The following is an 18,174-nucleotide window of genomic DNA, read 5'->3' on the forward strand; positions in this document are numbered from 1 at the left end:
GACTCTAACCAGAAGTTACACCCGCAACCTCTTCCCCCCATGCCTGTTTCAGGGGGAGGCAGTGTAAACCTGCCTTTTGTGGGCTGCGGTTTCCCCCACCCTAAACCAGACAGGAGAGAGTTTCTGTTGCATTTGGCTCTCTTGCAGATGCATTCCTTTCCCTCAGCCATGTTCATTTCTCCCCAAGCCTGAGATGAAGAGAAAACTCTTCATCTAATCTCAATAGTTTGACTTACAGTCCAAAGTTCTTCAAGGAGGTTTCTGTGGTTGTAGATTCTTTATACAGTTTTTGCTATAATGAGCAAAATTTTCTACCAATGTTTAAGGCATGAACTATTTCAGTCTCTGACACCGAGGGAATCAGACTCAGCCAGCATGGATTTAGGAGGGGGATATCATGCTTTAACCAACCTGATCTCCTTTTATGACCAGGTGGTCTGGATGTGGGAAAGGCTGTGGATGTTGTCTACCTGGACTCAAGCAAATCCTTTGACGCTGTCTCCCACAGCATACTCCTAGAAAAGCTGGCAGCCCACAGCTTGGACAGGAGCACTCTTTGCTGGGTTAAGAACTGGCTGGAGGGCCGGGCCCAGAGAGTGGTGGTGAATGGTGCTGCATCCAGCTGGGGACAGTCACCAGGGGTGTTCCTCAGGGGTCTGTGCTGGGGCCAGTTCTGTTTAATATCTTCACTGATGACCTGGATAAGAGGATTGAGTCCACCATCAGTAAATTTGCAGATGACACCAAGCTGAGAGCATGTGTCAATCTGTTGGAGGGCAAGAGGGCTCTTGTAAAGGGACCTGGACAGGCTGGAGAGATGTGCAGAGTCCAGTAAAATTAAGTTTAACAAGTCCAAGTGCCGAGTCCTGCACTTTGGCCACAACAACCCCTGCAGTGCTACACTGGGACAGCGTGACTGGATAGTGCCCAGGAGGAAAGGGACCTGGGGGTACTAGTGATAGCAGCTGAACATGAGCAGCAGTGTGCCCTGGTGGCCAGGAAGGCCAATGGCATCCTGGCCTGGATCAGGAATAGTGTGGCCAGCAGGAGCAGGGAGGTCATTCTTTCACTGTACTCGGCACTGGTGAGGCCACACCTTGAGTGCTGTGTCCAGTTCTGGCCCCTCAGTTTAGGAAGGACGTTGAGATGCTTGAAAGTGTCCAGAGGAGGCAACGAGGCTGGTGAGGGGCTTGGAACACAAACCCTGTGAGGAACGACTGAGGGAGCTGGGGGTGTTTAGCCTGGAGAAAAGGAGATTCAGAGATGACCTTATCACTCTGTACAACTCCCTGAAAGGTGGCTGTAATCAGGTGGGGGTTGGTCTCTTCTCACAGGCAACAGCTGACAGAACGAGAGGACACAGCCTTAAGCTGTGGGAAGCTTACCCACGGGAAGTTTAGATTGGACATCAGGAAAAAAATTCCTCAGTGAAAGAGTAATTGGGCACTGGAATCATCTACCCTAGGAGGTGGTGGAGTCACCATCCCTGGACACATTTAGAACAAGACTGGACACGGCACTCAGTGCCATGGTTTAGTTGATCAGGAGGTGTCAGGTCTTAGGTTGGATCTGATGATCTCAAATGCCTTTTTGCAATGAAGTTCATTCTGTGATCACCAAAGAAAAGACAAAGCTTGTCATACTCACATTATAAAGTATGAGAGATTATAGTCAAAGTAACAAATAGTTAAATAGCAGCTACAGTATATTGCTTTGAGCAAAACTTTATAGAAAACAGGAAGTCTGTAAGAAAGTCTAGCTCTGCTAATATTCTCATTTAAAAATCAAAATTCGTTCCACTTTCCTCAGAGTAAAGTTTAGTATTTTCTTGAGGATACTTGGTGTTTATTTCCCACTCCAACTTTGTTAATGAGCTATATCTGATAAGACCAAAGTAAGCAACTGTAGCTTCTATATTATCAGCTGTGACTGGACTCAGATGTTTATAGAATCTGATTCAATAGGAATGTGCAAATACTATGGCACTGCAGAGCCTGGTTGCAGTACAGCTTTTTTTCTTTTGCCAAAGACTGGGTCTCCAGTGAACCTCAGGTCCAGCTTAAAGCTTTCAAATACTCCCAGAAGTGACTACAGATTAAAATACAACACAGACAAGCACTATCCAATGAACTGTGCAGATCATGGCTGTAATTTCAGTCTGAAGGACAATTTAGCATGTGTAACATCAGTACTTTTGTGCAGTACAAGAACTCAAGAATACAGTGGCCTAGCACTTCATTTCCCTGACACACTGAGACTACTATATTATCAACATAATCTACATTGTCCTAAGTAACGATATACCAGTGCCACCTTAAAACATTTATACACAAATTACTGTATTTTTAGTATAAACTAAGAATTATTGAAGGAAAAAGTCATGATGCCTAAATTATGAATCTGCTCAGAAATCAAAACTTCTAGAATTAGCACAGCATTTTTGAGACTAAAATACTGGTTTGTGCTAGAAGATTTTAAGTCCTAAACTACAACAATTTTATTTTGCTTGTTTTGTTAAAGACAAACTTTAAGCAGACCTTCACTCCTTGCTTATCAAGAACTTTTATTTGTTAAACATCAAAGCTTCTGTCAGTCTCAGTGGTGTGAGCAAGGGAATAGTACCAGAAATTGAAAGAACTGAAAAAAAAAGTAGTTCCTACTAAAAACACTAAAGAAACTCCATTTGCATAAAAATAGGATAATGTAGGAACACATATCAATATTGAGATCAAAATTCTAATTCTGCAGAAATATTCTGCTTAAACAATAAGATCTGACAGGAAAGGTCAAAGAGCTAATGAAATAATAGAGCCTCAGGATGGAAATAATAAATAATACACAATTTTATACATTATTATGCAGCTTTATACAACAAGGCACTTTGTAGAAGAATTGATCATGACACTACATGAGAAAGTCGTAAGCCATCAATCTGGCATCAAAATGAGGGATTATCATTTATTTGGAGAATATTCAGATGTGACCCACATAAGTGTTCTGGGAAATGTAGTATAAAATATCCTCCAGCTAAAGTATTAATGCTGAGGTGAAAGTCATAGAAGTCATTCTGAAAAGGTGAGTAATTGCCATAAAGAGGAAGAACTACTTTTAATCATTGCAGCTACTTTTAATATATTTACATTCTAAAAGGCTCTGCACAAAATACTGGACTAAAATATGTACCTCTTATCAACAAACATTTCCACAAGTTCACTCTTTTTCCTCAACTATCATAACATAAGAATGACAAACAGAAAAATACATGTCATCTGCCTGTCACTGCACAACTCCTGCAATTAGGTTCTAAAACCACAAGGTATTAAGCACTATGAGAAATCTACCTCAATACAAAGATGTTTTTTTCTTTGCCCATGCTAAAATACTCATTTTAATTGGAGAGAATTGTTGCCAATGCAAATAGAGGGTGACAAATACAAGCGCCAAGAAAAGATTAGTTGCACTGATGTCATGTACATTGTACTAGACATCAATATCTTTTTTTTTCTCCTCCAAGTCAGACTTCTCAGAATCTATTTATCTTAACAAGGCAGAATTGAATAGCTGAACAGGTTAAATTAAGTTGATCTACTTACATCAAAGTATTTTTTCATTCTGACCACCTATATTTTTAAAATGTCAAAAGCACCTGCATGACAACGGCTTTTTTTTTTTTTTTTTGGATAGGCAAAGGAGCAATTATGTTAGCCATTTTAGTGTAAAGCAGTACCTTGCAAAAACAAAAAGGTAGGGTTGAAAAATGTTAAATGAAACCCTGCAAGATAAAATTCTGTCTTGACATTTCAGAAAATGGCAAATTTTAAGACGTGACAACCATCACCCTCAACTACTCCTTACAAAGCTACTTATTTTAAAGATTCAGGATAACTCAAGTATTTTCTGTGAGGACTCCATAACATCTTGAAGGCATGAGCATCAGAAGCACAGTGACACAGGAAAAGTTAGCTTACAACAGAGCCTGGTCACTTGATAGGGTGACTGGATGTAAACACTGCAGTTATCACAGCCTTGAACCATGCTTATAACTACTTTCTTGGAGTTAACTTCAGATCAGCTTTTATAAAACAATTTCCAGTCACCTCCAGCTTCATCATTCCTCTTAAAGGGGTGGTTTTGTCCTGTGGATCCCAGAACAGAGATATACCTCAGGAAGTGGCAAAATAATCATCTGTACTCAATGTGTGATGTAACAGCATATTCCCTATGCTTTTAGAGGTAAACATGACTAAACACAGCTACCTAGGTAAATAAAGCTGTCCAGACAGTGGAAATGGGATATTATTAATATAAAACAAGAAAGCAATTCTTCTTCCCCTCTCTAGATTTTGCCAGACAGGGAAAAGATTACAAAGTAAACTGAGAAAGATGCACTACGCAGTCACATTCTGAAACACAATGACTGCATAAGAGACATTATTAGATTATCTCCTTTAGAGCTGTGATTTTTGGCTGACAGATGACTGTATTTTCATTGAGTCATCCCCCTAACTCTGATGCAGTTTTTTTGTTTTCTACAAATGCACCTTTTTCCTGCTGGCCAAAAGCAGTCTCTTTTGTGTTGCAGTTTTATCTTTATTCCCTGCAGTGCCTGACAATGGGTTTTTGAGACAATATTGTTTAAAACGTCTCACGTAGCGCAGTAATTATGAGTTTGCACAAGTCTATGTTGTCCATATCTATCCATTTATTCAAACACATACCAAAAGCAATAGGGTGCACTAACGAGATCCAACTGAGTGTGTAAGAATGTTATTATAATTCCCCTAGAATAAACATCTACTGCTGTGAACAATTCAAAGTCTTTAAATGCCATCAGCATGTGAGAAAATAGAAAATTACAAATCAATGTACACCACAGATTTCAGTGTATTTTCCAGCTGCCAAAATAAATTACTCTCATATGCACAACAGAGAACATCTGAAACAAATCAAGCCATGCAAATGCCTGATTGAGTGAAGTATACAGCATGGAGAGACTCCCTAACACTGGAACACTGAGTATGTCACTTTTTGGAAGCAGTGCAGCCAAACAACTATCATAATTCAGTACTGCTACTACAACTATGACTACTACTACTACTATTTACAGTAATATTTATAATCTATTCTTGAGCATTTTCTCTAGCACCATAATGATTTATGACGTTTCCATCTTATCAGAAATTTGCTGCTGCAGTGCACATCTCGCTTTTTATTTCAGAAAATAATTTATTTCTTACTACCTGTTAGAATCATCTTTAAGCTATCACAAGCATTGCATACTACTTAAGGTTAATCTGCTTACTGCAAGTTACATCCATTATGCCATATTATTGGGCTTCAACATAAACTGGACTATTCTTGTCCATCACATATATGAAATATTGTATAATTCTGTCACATTACTGCTGTGCCTCATTTAACCTCATCACATACATAATACCCTGTCCCTTGGCTACCTTCAGATGCTGCATATCAATTTCAGAATCAGTGTAGCCTGTAGATTTAATTCCTTTTTTTTTTTTTTTTTTTTTTTTTTAATTCTGGAGGAGGACTTTTTAATAACATCTCAGAATGTTTACAAATTTTCAGCCTTGGGGCTGCTTTTTCTTTTAATCCAATTATTTAACATTTCATTGTGCACTGTGCAGATCCATTAGAAGAATACCCAAATTAACATTTTGTTTCCAGTTCCTGAATTGTATCAACACAGTCCTATACCAACACATTAGCCCTGTGTTGCCACAGCTATACTTTTCCTTGAGGCTGCACACAGTTCTACAAATCCATACTAAGGAACCACTTTGCCAAAGGTTGCACTGCCAAAAGTTTAATACAAATTATGAGATTTTCCAAATCCATAATAAAAATAACACTTGGGATTACTCCCCCAAAACTTTGCCTTTTTGAGATTTTTAAGTGAAGCAGAACAATTCCTGAATCTATCCAGCTTCACGTGGTACAGAAAACTGAGCAGTTCTAAGGGTGAACGAGACAAAAAAAATGTTATGATATCAAAGACAAATATCTAAGTCATTTGCAGAGCATGGATGATGAAGAGTTTTAAAATTTATACAAATTGTTGGTTCACTTCAGATGAAGATCTGCTGGCAAAAGAAACATTTCAAAGCAATCGCTTGCTTCAAATTAGCTGAGCAACCATAATAATGAAACAATAGGAAGTGAAATACAAAACACTTTCTATGCAATACCTAGAAGCAAAGTTCAACTCTGACCTCTCTTAAACATTTTACAGTGGAACCACCTCAACTCTTCCACCCAAAGAAAGTTTCATTATATATCCCATAAAAATTAATGCAGCAGGATATAGAAACACTGGCATTGACTCAGGTATAATGAAAATAGGGAGCCTGGAATAGAGAGGAACTGCCAGAGGATAGATGGATTGCTATAAAAAAGCTGTTTAGAGCATGGCGCTGAGTAACACCAAAGTCACAGGCTCAATCACAGGTTCAATTCCAATAGAGGCCATTCACTTGAGTTGGACTTGATGATCATTGTGAGTCCCTTCCAACTCAGAATATTTACTGAAATCTGTGAAAACATTATTCAAGACAAAAATGCAAAATCCCCAGAGTCAACAATGAGTGTGCACTAGAACTGCACACTCAGTAAGTGGCTCTTCAATGAGTGACTCTAGGGCAGTGATAACCAAGCACATATCACCAAATAATCCTGACCTACAAACTAAAGATTGTTCACCAGTGCAACCCTACGGGGAGAGCATTTACGTAACCACATGGGGAGAGCAGAAAGGACATTTGCCTGACTACCCCTGGGTTTACTGCTGCAGTTTCAGGATACATTGGCTGAAAAAAAGAAAATGGAAAAGGACATTAACACTTTGCTTTGCCCAGCTAACCCAGAAAAATTGGAGCAGCAGTTCAGCTACTTTTAGAATTCCTCTCAGCATCAATTTCCAATCATTAAACTTCACTGCTCAGGGGAAAAGAAGTGTTTTTCAGAGATACTCCACAAAATTACCCTTCTCATAATAATCTGAGAAGGTAACCATTACAAGGAGATGTATTTTACCATTCATTGTATTACATGAACTGCAGGTGCTTTAAGACAAGATCAATGCATCCTACGTAATGCTACAAAGATAAAAAAAATTTCCAACGAACACAAGGATACACCTTCTCAAAAACTCAATGAGGGAAACGTGAACACGGAAAGTAAGTTATGTATTGACTGAACTTCAGACATTTCAAATGTGCGCTCACATATTTAACTATGCTTATCACTTAAGCCCTGCTGGGATCAAACCCTTTCCCACAGATATGCTTCTGTCAATATTCTCACTGAAAAAACCCCTGGGTCCTGAGGAAAAGCAGATGGTGAATTCATTCACAAAAATCTAAACGAGATGTATGCATAGATACTCAAAGAGATTTTGTAGAAAACACCTTTCAATTCACTGTTTAAAATTTAGTCAAAGAAATTCAATATAGATTTCTTTCATTATCAGATAAAATATGCTAAAATATATATAAAATACTTCTAAAATTTCAAGGCAGCAGAATAAGATAGGCCACATAACTGAAAAGCAGGCAACACAGGCATGAACTGCTTGCATGCCAAAACCTCTCTCCCGACAGTTAACTGAAGAAAGTAATGAACCTGCAGGTTTCTACTACTGTGGAGTGGAATTTCTGGATGATGATCTAATTTGATTCATCATCCTTACTATCTCTAAAAGCAAAGCTGAAAGGACATCACTGGGCAGCTACTTGCCTGTGTCTGAAGGTGACACTCCCAGGGTGAAGTTGCTGATACACCCCACACCATTCTTGACCCACTTAGAGTATCTCTGCCTAAAGGAAGTACTTTCCACAGCCTTACATTCACTCAAAATGCAAACTAAGAAAAGCATCACCTATAATATCAACAGGAGTTTTCTAAATCCAATGAATAAAATTAACCAATTTCAGTGTCAATTACAAAATTCCTTTTAAGCTAACTCATTAAACTCACTTATGTGCTCCCATTAAATTCCCCTTCATGCGAACCTTTTTTAGTGGCAGGAACACACAGACACAGACACAGAGAGTCTCAGAGAAGTTTCTTGACTGTTACCATGCATGACAAGCTTCAGTCTGACCAGGTTATATACACCCTGCCAGAAACCCACCCAGAGTGTGGTTTTTCCTGGGAGTAGTGGGTCTGTGAGAGGAAACCCATCCTGGCTGGGATGCCAGACAAGGTCACTTTCCCGGGACTGAGTGTCTTTGACATTCCTCTTGTGGAAATGATTTTCCTACTGGATACCTTTTAGTGATCCTTTGGGCAAAGCAAACCCAGGCACCCCCGAGTGAGAGGGGCTTGGGGAACAGAAGGGGGAATGTTACTGCTTTTGTGTACCTCCATGACAATCAGGAAGGTGCCACAGAAGCTAAATAGAACTTCTTCACAAAAGCATCCCATCTTTTATTCCTTCCCTATTTCTCTCTCTCCCCTGTTCTGCTAGATGAGATAAATCTCACATGCCTGTGTGACTTCTCTTGCTGCCTCTCAAAGTTATGGAGTACAATGTGAAAATGAGCATTAGTTGAAGTTTCAGGGGAAAAGTGATGGTTTATGATTTATGTTCTTTAGAGAACAGATGACTAGAAAGTTCACTGTGTCACTGTTGCCAGATTGCAGCTATATATTAAATTAATGTTTCAGTTCACATGTTCCTTACAAATGGTTGAAATCTGTTCCATAACCTGTCCAATTCCGCCAGTAGTAAGAAGATGCTACCCAAGTGACATACCCTGTATAAATTTTACTGTTTTAAAAGTTTATATTATACTGCAATCTTCCGTCTCTCAGTTGCTGTAATCTACTGGGCAGCTACCGTTGTTTTCATCAAGGACATCTGGAATTGCCCCCACAACTGCTTAAGACAGCTCCACGCTTGTGGGAAGAGATCAAACAAGATTTATGGTAGTTGCTATATGGCAAGACAATTTGCCTGACACTGATGAGGCTAAAAGAGATAAGGCAGCTCCCAGCAGCAAACCTGCCAAATAATTCAGCAGATAAACTAACCCCTCCATGAATCCCCTCTATGAATACCACCAGGATTATGATAAGACAAAGGCAGAATCTGATGTAAGTGTAGGAAGAAACAGGTAAAGAAGCAAAAGTAGTAGAACAAAATAAGAGAGAAGAGGTAGGGATTGAAGTGCAGAACTTTTTTCCACCTTCAGCTGCAGCCCTTATCCATGTTGTTACATACAGTGATCTGTATCTTGCAGAGTCCTGCTGCGGTTTCCAAGCTGCAAAGAGTAGCATATGTTGGCTACATTTGTTGTACCAGTCCTACATCACATTCCCTGAATTCTTATGAGTGGCTCACAGCAAAGGAGATGGGTTGTTAGCAACACAAATCACAGAAAGGCTTGTCAAAAAAATCCATCAAATTACTGCTCAGTAAACTGCTTCTCGGCAAACTTTGCATTCTGAGAGATATGCTGGAAATAAAAGAAATTCACCCCTCCATAAGGATTACAACAGACCAGTGTGTTCCATGGGCTATCCAAAATTACTTTCTGCTTCTACTCAAACTCCTTCACTCTTTTGGGACTTGTCCCACAACAAGCTCTTTACTCTACCTTGATCCAAGAAAGTTCATGTCTAAGGCTCAAAAACCTTAGATGTATCTCACCTGCTGCCATGAACCTTAGCGGAGTTCCCTGTTACTACAGTCGTTTGCCACCTTCATGGGAAAGAGATACCTGAAGGAAGCCAAGGCGGGGGGAAACATTCCTTTTCCTCCAAGAGCAAAACTTTGGAACTTGAGCTCTTCAGATGAAGTAAGTCTCAGCATACCACAGGAAACATTGGTAACCTGTGTCTAAAAGTTCTTAGGTTTTGCCTACACTATAACCCCTTAGTTACAAAGAAGGTCTTTGCATTCTCACACCATCTTTACAGGAAATAGGAGGAAATGAAAGTAGCAAGCAAGCATCTGCAAGACAAAGTCATTCAACAGAAAGAGATTACAGATGGCCAGACCATCTTATCTTAGACCAGCTATTTAGGTGTCTTACAAAGCACCCTAATAGTAGAAAAAATGAATGCTTAACCTGCAGGTGACCTTATACAGGTGCCAGCTGCTGCCTGTGACAGAAATAGAGTGAACCGTCATGGGCCATTTTCTATGAGCAAGGCTTTGTGTGCACACCAGTGTATGTTCTGCACCACATTGAAACAAGAAAAGGGGAATGAAAGGATTAGATTGCTCTACACTGACATGCCGGGAATGTCTAATGCTTGGTGCTTCCACAGGGCTAGAATAAAAAATCACAAAGGGAATAAACTAAGAATTGTTTGCTACAATGATGTGACATAGGCCTCCAGAGAGAGAACGAAAAAACCCCCAAAAAACCCAACAAACAAACAAACAAACAACGAAAAAAAACACACCAAAAAAACCCCCACCAAACAAACAAACAAAACAAAAGAGAGAGAGAAAATGTGGGAAGTAGGCAGGAGACATAGACATCTTGTAGCTTAAAATCACATTGGGGTTTTGAAAAAAAAAAAACAACTTCCAAAAACTCGGTCCTTAGAAAAAGATTCAAATTGAAGATTTAAAGGAGGCAGCAAATTATTTACAGAGAGAAAAAGTTAATATTACCTGTTCATCAGTTTTCACAAACAGATACACACATCTATGCTCTACCTAAATAAGAATGTCTACACTATGAGAATATTAATCTAACAAGTGCTTGACAGAAATACTTTATAATTATTCATTAGGGATAAATCAACTTCTGTTATTATTCTTTTTAGAACAGAATAAATTACTTTTTTGAAGAGGAATCTCAAAGAAAGCTACAGTAGCTGCTACAACATTTGGATGGTATACAATGCTTTCAGTAGACTAAGTAATAAATTTGAGGTAGTCTAGTAAGTTTCTACAGAGATTCTGGGCAAAAAAAAAAAAGCAAAAATCAAGACTGTTTTTATTTGGCTATCCATGTATTATTTGGAAACAAACCATTTGCTTAAATAGAATTTTCAACAGTCAAGACAAAACTATCAACAGAAATCAAAAATTTTAAGCTTCTTCTTCCTGAATGTAATTTTTCCAGCTTCACTTCAAGACAATTTATTTGAGCTCTCACAGAGATAGGCCATTATAAAGGGCATCTACACTGGAAATCCTTACTGCTGAATTAGTAGGAATAAACATAAAGAGCTAAGCTAAAGCTCCAACCAAGACTCCAGTTTTAATAAATCCTGGAATAAATGTCCCATGTAACACAAATATGGATGTGCAGTCTGACTTGCAGATGGGACTCTCTTTGGATTTCAAAATTTGCAGACATTTTCCTCTTTGCACTGTAATATCACAGTACACAATTTGCACAAAATCACTGCAGGTGCAAAATGAGGGACCAAGGCATAACAGAAGAAATAAAGGAGAGCTCTGTGACTGTAAATTTAAATTCCACATATAAGTGCACCGAGTAGCTAAAATGGAAAGCCCCACATACATCAGCAATTATGCTCTACTTGCAAACAGTGATTGTGGGGAGACGCCAGAAAAAAGCTTCTGCCTCTCGAAAGTGATAAACTTTGTGACAGTTTTTTTCCAGTTCTGCTTGCTGGCTAATGAGAATGAGGCAATGTACTTATCAGTAATGGATACATTCTGAATCCATGTTTTTTAGAAAGAATTCACTGCAGGTTGGCTCTTAACAGAACAGAGCTGCATAAAATAATGCAGCAAACTTGATCACATACTGTTTAACAACAAATAGGTTAACTACCACCTCAATCAAAAAGAATACCCTAAACCAACCCACAGACAGAGGTAACCAACCCACAGACAGAAGTCTCCAGCTGCATGAAACTGGAGTCCCAGTCCTTATGATTGGGACTCCAGTTATGATCCTTCAGAAATACTGAGGAATATGGGTAAGAATCCGTGTGCTCCACAAATTCCTACATAGTTACAAAAACTAGTGAAAATTGAAGGCTAAAATAACTGCCTTCTGCTTATGCTTTGAGTATGTAAGTTGTAAACACGAAATTCTGAGTTTCTAAAAAAGAGCACACTATCAATTACTTCTACTGTTTTTTAAAGACAGTCTTATTTCCAATTCAGTCTTTACCATGTGTCCTAAAATATGTGAAAGCAGGTGCAAAACTTGAAATTAAAAAATTACTAAGTAATTGTATTACACCATTACTTGTTCATTACATGTCTCTTCAGGATGGCAGAAGACTAGTCTTACAAAGTTCTGCCTTTCCTCACACACAAGTATTCCATTAATTACGCTGCAGTAGAATTAAAACTGAAATTTTAAGATCCTTATATACATGTCATTAGAACAAAGCATGGTGGACATGTGGTATAGTTGCGCTGATGAGGGTTTTTTCTCAAAAAATTTGTTTTATTTACCATCTCATCCAGGTAGCAAGCCCAGAATAAATTTTTTTTAGTTACAGAGTACTTTACTATTCTTTCAAAGTTTTTCTTGAACATTTTCACCAGGTACACATGTGCACCTGTCTTTGCACATTTCTATCAGAAAAGGTGAATTTGTAAACCAAGGTATCAAAAACAAATGAGAAAACAACGAACAAAGCAGCACTGACAATCACAAATAAGAATAGCTAACTTCATTATTTCCAGGTTTTTCCAAACATGGAGAGTTTTCAGTATACTAAGGCTTTGGGGGTTTTTTTGTTTTGGTTTGTTTTGGTTTTTTTGGTGGTTTGTTTTGTTTTGTTTTGTTTTAATCTATAATCTTTATTTTCAGATTCTTCCAAACATCAAGTGTTCTGAGAGGTAGAAGAACTATAAAAGAAAGGCTTCATAAAATCAGGCCTGCTCTATTAAATTAATAGCTAGCCTGTCATCTCTTCTAATCGTAATTAGGCAATTTTCAAGTTCCCACTAGAAAACAATCTTGGTATGAAAAGTTCTTTAACACGACTACGTATTATTGGGTTGCAAAGTAAGTGCATCTGTGTAAGCAATAAGATCTGTTCCATGAGGAAACAGATAAAGGAAAAAAGTAAACAACCTGAATCTTAGCATGTACACACAAATCACCTTCTGACCAAGAAATGTAGTAAGAAAACAACCAGCCAACAGGTGTTGCACACGAGGTCTGTGAAAACTGTATGAAATAAGTGATGTGAATAAAGAATTGTCCTTTCCCACATGAAGAAAATGGAGTCTCAGCTAACTTATTACAATAATCAAGAGGGGGTTTTCTGCCCTATTTCTAAGTATATTGTTTCTTTGGTACAGAGGAGATATTGATGATTCTGAGCTCTGATATGCTAAGCATTTGCATTAGCTTGAGGGGTTTAATGGTGGTATCTTTTGTTCAATGGTTAAATACTTTCCAATCCCTGCAGATTAAACTGTTTTATAGTATTTCAGTGAATAAACAGGGCATAACAGGATGATTACATATTTTTCTCTACCTTGCATTTTTAGGGTAACATTTCATCAAGACAGCTGAATTTAACTTTATGACTCATTCAGGATGGAAATAATTGTAAACACATATTCTAAGTGGCTTATATGCAGAACAAAAGTAATTCCACCTATCAAGAGATGATCAGTGTCTGACTCAGAAGCACATTTCCCTTCAATAGGTTCATCTCTCTTCAACTTAAACCCAGAAAAATAACTTCCATTTTAATTTTCTTCAATATATTTAAAAGCCTTACAGTTTTAAACTTCATTACAAACCCTTCTACAACTGGAGTGGCATTAATGCAAAGTGTCATTACTCCTTTTTCACTAACATTTTTAGAGGCACAGACTGAGAAAAAAAATTTAAGCCATTTTAGAGTCTGAGAAAGAATAGAATAAGCAGTGCTTTGACATTCAGAATGCTAAATTCCTCACCACACTCAACTCCCTAGTCATCCTTGTTGCCACCATTTCTCCCTCTAATTTATGATGGATGCAAGAGACAGGAATTAACTTTTCATACTAATGTCCTTCCAACTCACTACACACAAACAGACATTAAAACACATCACTTGTTCTCATTTTAACTTCTTGAAACACTATTTTTCTGTACAGTTTCTAATGCAATTACTTTTGAGCTCAGATCCAGTTATCAAAACTTAGATACAGCAGATCAACTGAGCCATAATAATACACAACAAAGGCAAAAGACCAAATGCTTTTACCTAAATCTCCTTCCAACTGTTTGAATACATTGAACAGTCTGGTAAATACAAGGTAGGCTACTACATAACTGTTGCCAGGCAGTAAATCATTCAAATATACCTAACATATAAAACTTGATCACTTGCCTAGGTTCTTAATGTGAAACAGAATTAAAGCATTTCAGCCGATGGTATCCTGTTCCAGAATTTCTGTTGAGCACCCAATCCCTAGTATCAGGTAGCCATGTACCTGGGGGGGAAAAAAAAAAAAAAAAAAAAAAAAAAAAAGGAAGATATGTACTTGCTTTTTGAGGCAAGAACTGACAATGAGAACAAAACATGGTGTTGATTTCAACAAAATCAAGACTATACCTAAACACGAAGTGAGATGAATGCAAATCAAAACACACTTGCTAAAGAGGGAGAGAGGCCAAGCAGGGAAAAGCAAAGTCAATGCAACTATCCACCATACAGTTGCTTTCCACATTAAATCAAAGGTACCAAAAAGCACATTGGAACTGAAATGTATTATAAAAGCAATTGCAAAAAAAGGGAAGAAAAAACAAAGCAACTGAAAGGCCAGTTGGAAGAAAAATACTGCGATTACTTGCCTATGCTACAAAGACTTCAGAATATACAGCTGCCATTAGCTTCCCACTATAGTAAGCCAACTGCAGTAAAGAACACTCTGATTCCAGAGTGGCACTCTTAAAATTAAAGACAATTGTTCAGATGATATAAACCAACAGTTCCAGCTTGTATCAATGGAAGATCACATTAAATGCCAAAAAATATTAATGAATTGCTCATTGAAGACATTTTCTCTTTAGAAACACCTCCTAAAAATATTTTTGTAAAAAAAAAGAATACAAAAGCATTTAGGTACACAGTAGACATCTGGCAAAACAAGGATAAATGGCAGGATTAACATTTAGATGTAACTCTATTAAATGACAACTCCTTTACTGTTACAATAATCTAATGAAAGCCCTTTCACTAAATCACTCTTTCACACTGATTCCTTTTCAATGCAATTTAAACTCCTTATGTTAAATGAGCACTATTATATTTGCACTAAAATAAACATAAGTACTGTTTATATGCTTGCCTACCATGCAAATCACCTTCTAAAAATATCACATTTCTATCTGTTGCAGAGTACTTAAACATACACATTTAGATGTTGGTAGGGGCTGCTCTATTTTTAATTGGATGAGTTGGTACCTGAAGTGTACAGATACAAGTAAAATCTTTAACTGCAGGTGTTCATACTTCCTCTCACAGAAATTGTCTTACTACTTGTATAAAGGATAAAACTACAACAAACACATTGTTCCGTCTTCAGTACGTAACACAAAATTATTAAAAGCAGCTGCAAGAAATCCTGAGGCATTAAAGAAAAAACGTGCTATAAGGCTTATTGTCACAACCAGTTGTGACATGACCAGATTTCAACTGGTGTTTCCATCTTTCCTGCTTGTTCTAATAATTGTCTTTTATACAACAAGAATCTTTTACTGTAGAGTGCAACTCACTCTTATCACCTTTTGTACCAGGTATATAAAAAGGAACTTAGAAGACTAGATGATTTTATCAAAGCATCAGTTTTTGGAAGAGATGCTTTCTTTCACGAAACGGACCACTGCAGTTGACCTAATGTAAACCCTTTCCTCTGTGGAGGTTCTTATCCTTTGTGGAGGTTGTGGAGTGTATATCCTTACATATATAATGAAAAGAAGATGCAAATTGAAGAAATGGAAGCTTCAGTTAAGGCATATGTAACTTACTAGGTTTGATCATACAGGTGGTACCTACTGAATTTGTGCAAGTTAAAACCAACTGAAATCAAAGAAGTGGCATAAATATGGTATCAAGTTTAGGTCCATCTGAGGCCTGTTTCAGGACACATCCTTCATCCTTCATATAATTATAGTCAGTGAAGATACAGGAGAATAGCTCTGCAACAGTTGGGTCCATTTTTTAAGATCTTGGAACAGTTTGCCTGGGTTTTGCTGAATACACGTTGTTGAACAGCAGAAATAAGCCAGCCCAGCAATAACCTGAGGAAACTGCTCTGCCTTGTATCACCTTTTAGGTTGACAGAGCTGCTAAAGACTTATTCTCATCCCAATCAATTCAGTTAGTAAGCTTTCAGGCTACTAGATTAGCCTGTCAGGGGTAGGGACAGCACATTCTCTTTTTTCACTTCCAATAGTGATGCCAGAATTTTCTATAAAACATTCAATTGTATAAAATACTCAAATACTTTATAAATTGAAATTGCTTATTAAAGGAAGTATTTTACTTTTATTAAAAGACCTCTAAACCCAGAAACATTGGCAATACAATAAAAATTCAGCTGGAATGAACAGTGACAGACCTCTCACCATTTGATGGCTGCTGGGTGCCCATTGACTTTGATAGCTTCACAGCAGGGAAGAGAACATACTTGCACATTTCAAAGGAACAATATAGCCAGAATAATTCTACATTTTTGTTTACAAGCTTAGCAGGAAGGCCAATGCCTAAGAAAACTTTAGGACTGAGCTACCATTTCCTTGCTAAAACTGGTATCTCAAACGTTAAATTTGGGCAAAACCAAATATCCAGACTGGCTGCTTGTCTGTGCAGATCACTTTCAGTGTCCGTTGTTCTGGCATTCATCACACCCAGCCCACATGTTAAAACCTTTATATCACTTCAAGGGATCCCTGTTCCCATCAGCATCCAGTAAGAAAGACGACAAAATGCAGCTGATCATTCTTGTTCTGGCTAATGACCAAAGGTAGAAACATTTCCACTGTCTCTTTGGGTAAAGTTAACAAGGTGAACTAGAACGGTAACAGCCTCAGCTTATTGCCTTTGAAAGTCAAATTAACATACAACTCTGTGGCTGTAACATCTATCTACCTCTGTAGCATGGAAGACATGCTTACATATAAACATTGTACAAACCAATTAACGTATGTAAACAAATAAAGAGTATTTATTTTTAAGGAAATCATTACCATAATAAAGTCAGAGCAGTCAGCTATGTAATTGTCCCTGACAGGTAATGACATTGGACTCTCAGTATCGTGTAATTTTTTGTTTTGTTTTGGGTTTTTTTTGTTTGTTTTTTTTTTGTTTGTTTGTTTGGTTGGTTGGTTGGTTGGTTTTTTTGTTTTTTAAATACAGGAAGTAGAAAATTTGATCCTAAACTTACTCCAAGGAACTGGAAAGACCAGGCACATATATTCAATTTTCAATTGTATTCATATTGTTAGATAAACTATCAGATATACATTGTTTCCAAAACAACTGGATGTTACATAAATTCAGTATGAACAAACACCAGCTGAGGTTAGCTTATAATTGGGACACTTACTCAGAGGCCAATATGTGAGGCAAGTATCTAGGCTCAAATCAGACAAGGTTAGAACATGGGAAAACAGAACAAACAGGAATTTAAAGAAACGTCATAAATAGGTTTTACACATTACTTCCTTAACAAATGCCTTGACTGACATATTTTTCAAACCTGACTTCCCATCTACCCTTTCAATCTTTTACTAAAATATATTTAAGTGACGTTTTTCTGGAAAAAGCATTTAACAAAGCCTGTAATTTACCAGTAATACTCCAACAAACCTGGAGCAAACAGCACACATGCTGTTTTATTACTAAGCATTAAAAGTCAACGTTCTCAAAACCAGTGCAGCTTATGTAAGGTAAGGCATCTCCACCGTATGGCTCTCAAAAGAAGCAATTCCTTAATGACAGTAACATGTGTCTATAAAGAAAAAAACTTCCTAAAAATAATTTAAATATAGCCAGCGAGAAACAGACTAATGTTCAACAGAGAAGAAAGCCTCTCACATAAATCAATATGTCTCTTTGATCCCTCAGTTGCCTATTAAAAAAATTTAGGCAATTGCGCTTATTACTGGAAAATTTGCAGTCTTGCTCGTTGGTGTCAATCTTAAATATCAGTTTGTGGTTTTTTTATTGTGGGAGGGTTGTTTGTTTGGTTTTTAA

The sequence above is a fragment of the Zosterops lateralis genome (assembly GCF_965231275.1).
Source record: "Zosterops lateralis genome assembly, contig: HAP1_HAP1_SCAFFOLD_52, whole genome shotgun sequence".
Lineage (NCBI taxonomy): Eukaryota > Metazoa > Chordata > Aves > Passeriformes > Zosteropidae > Zosterops > Zosterops lateralis.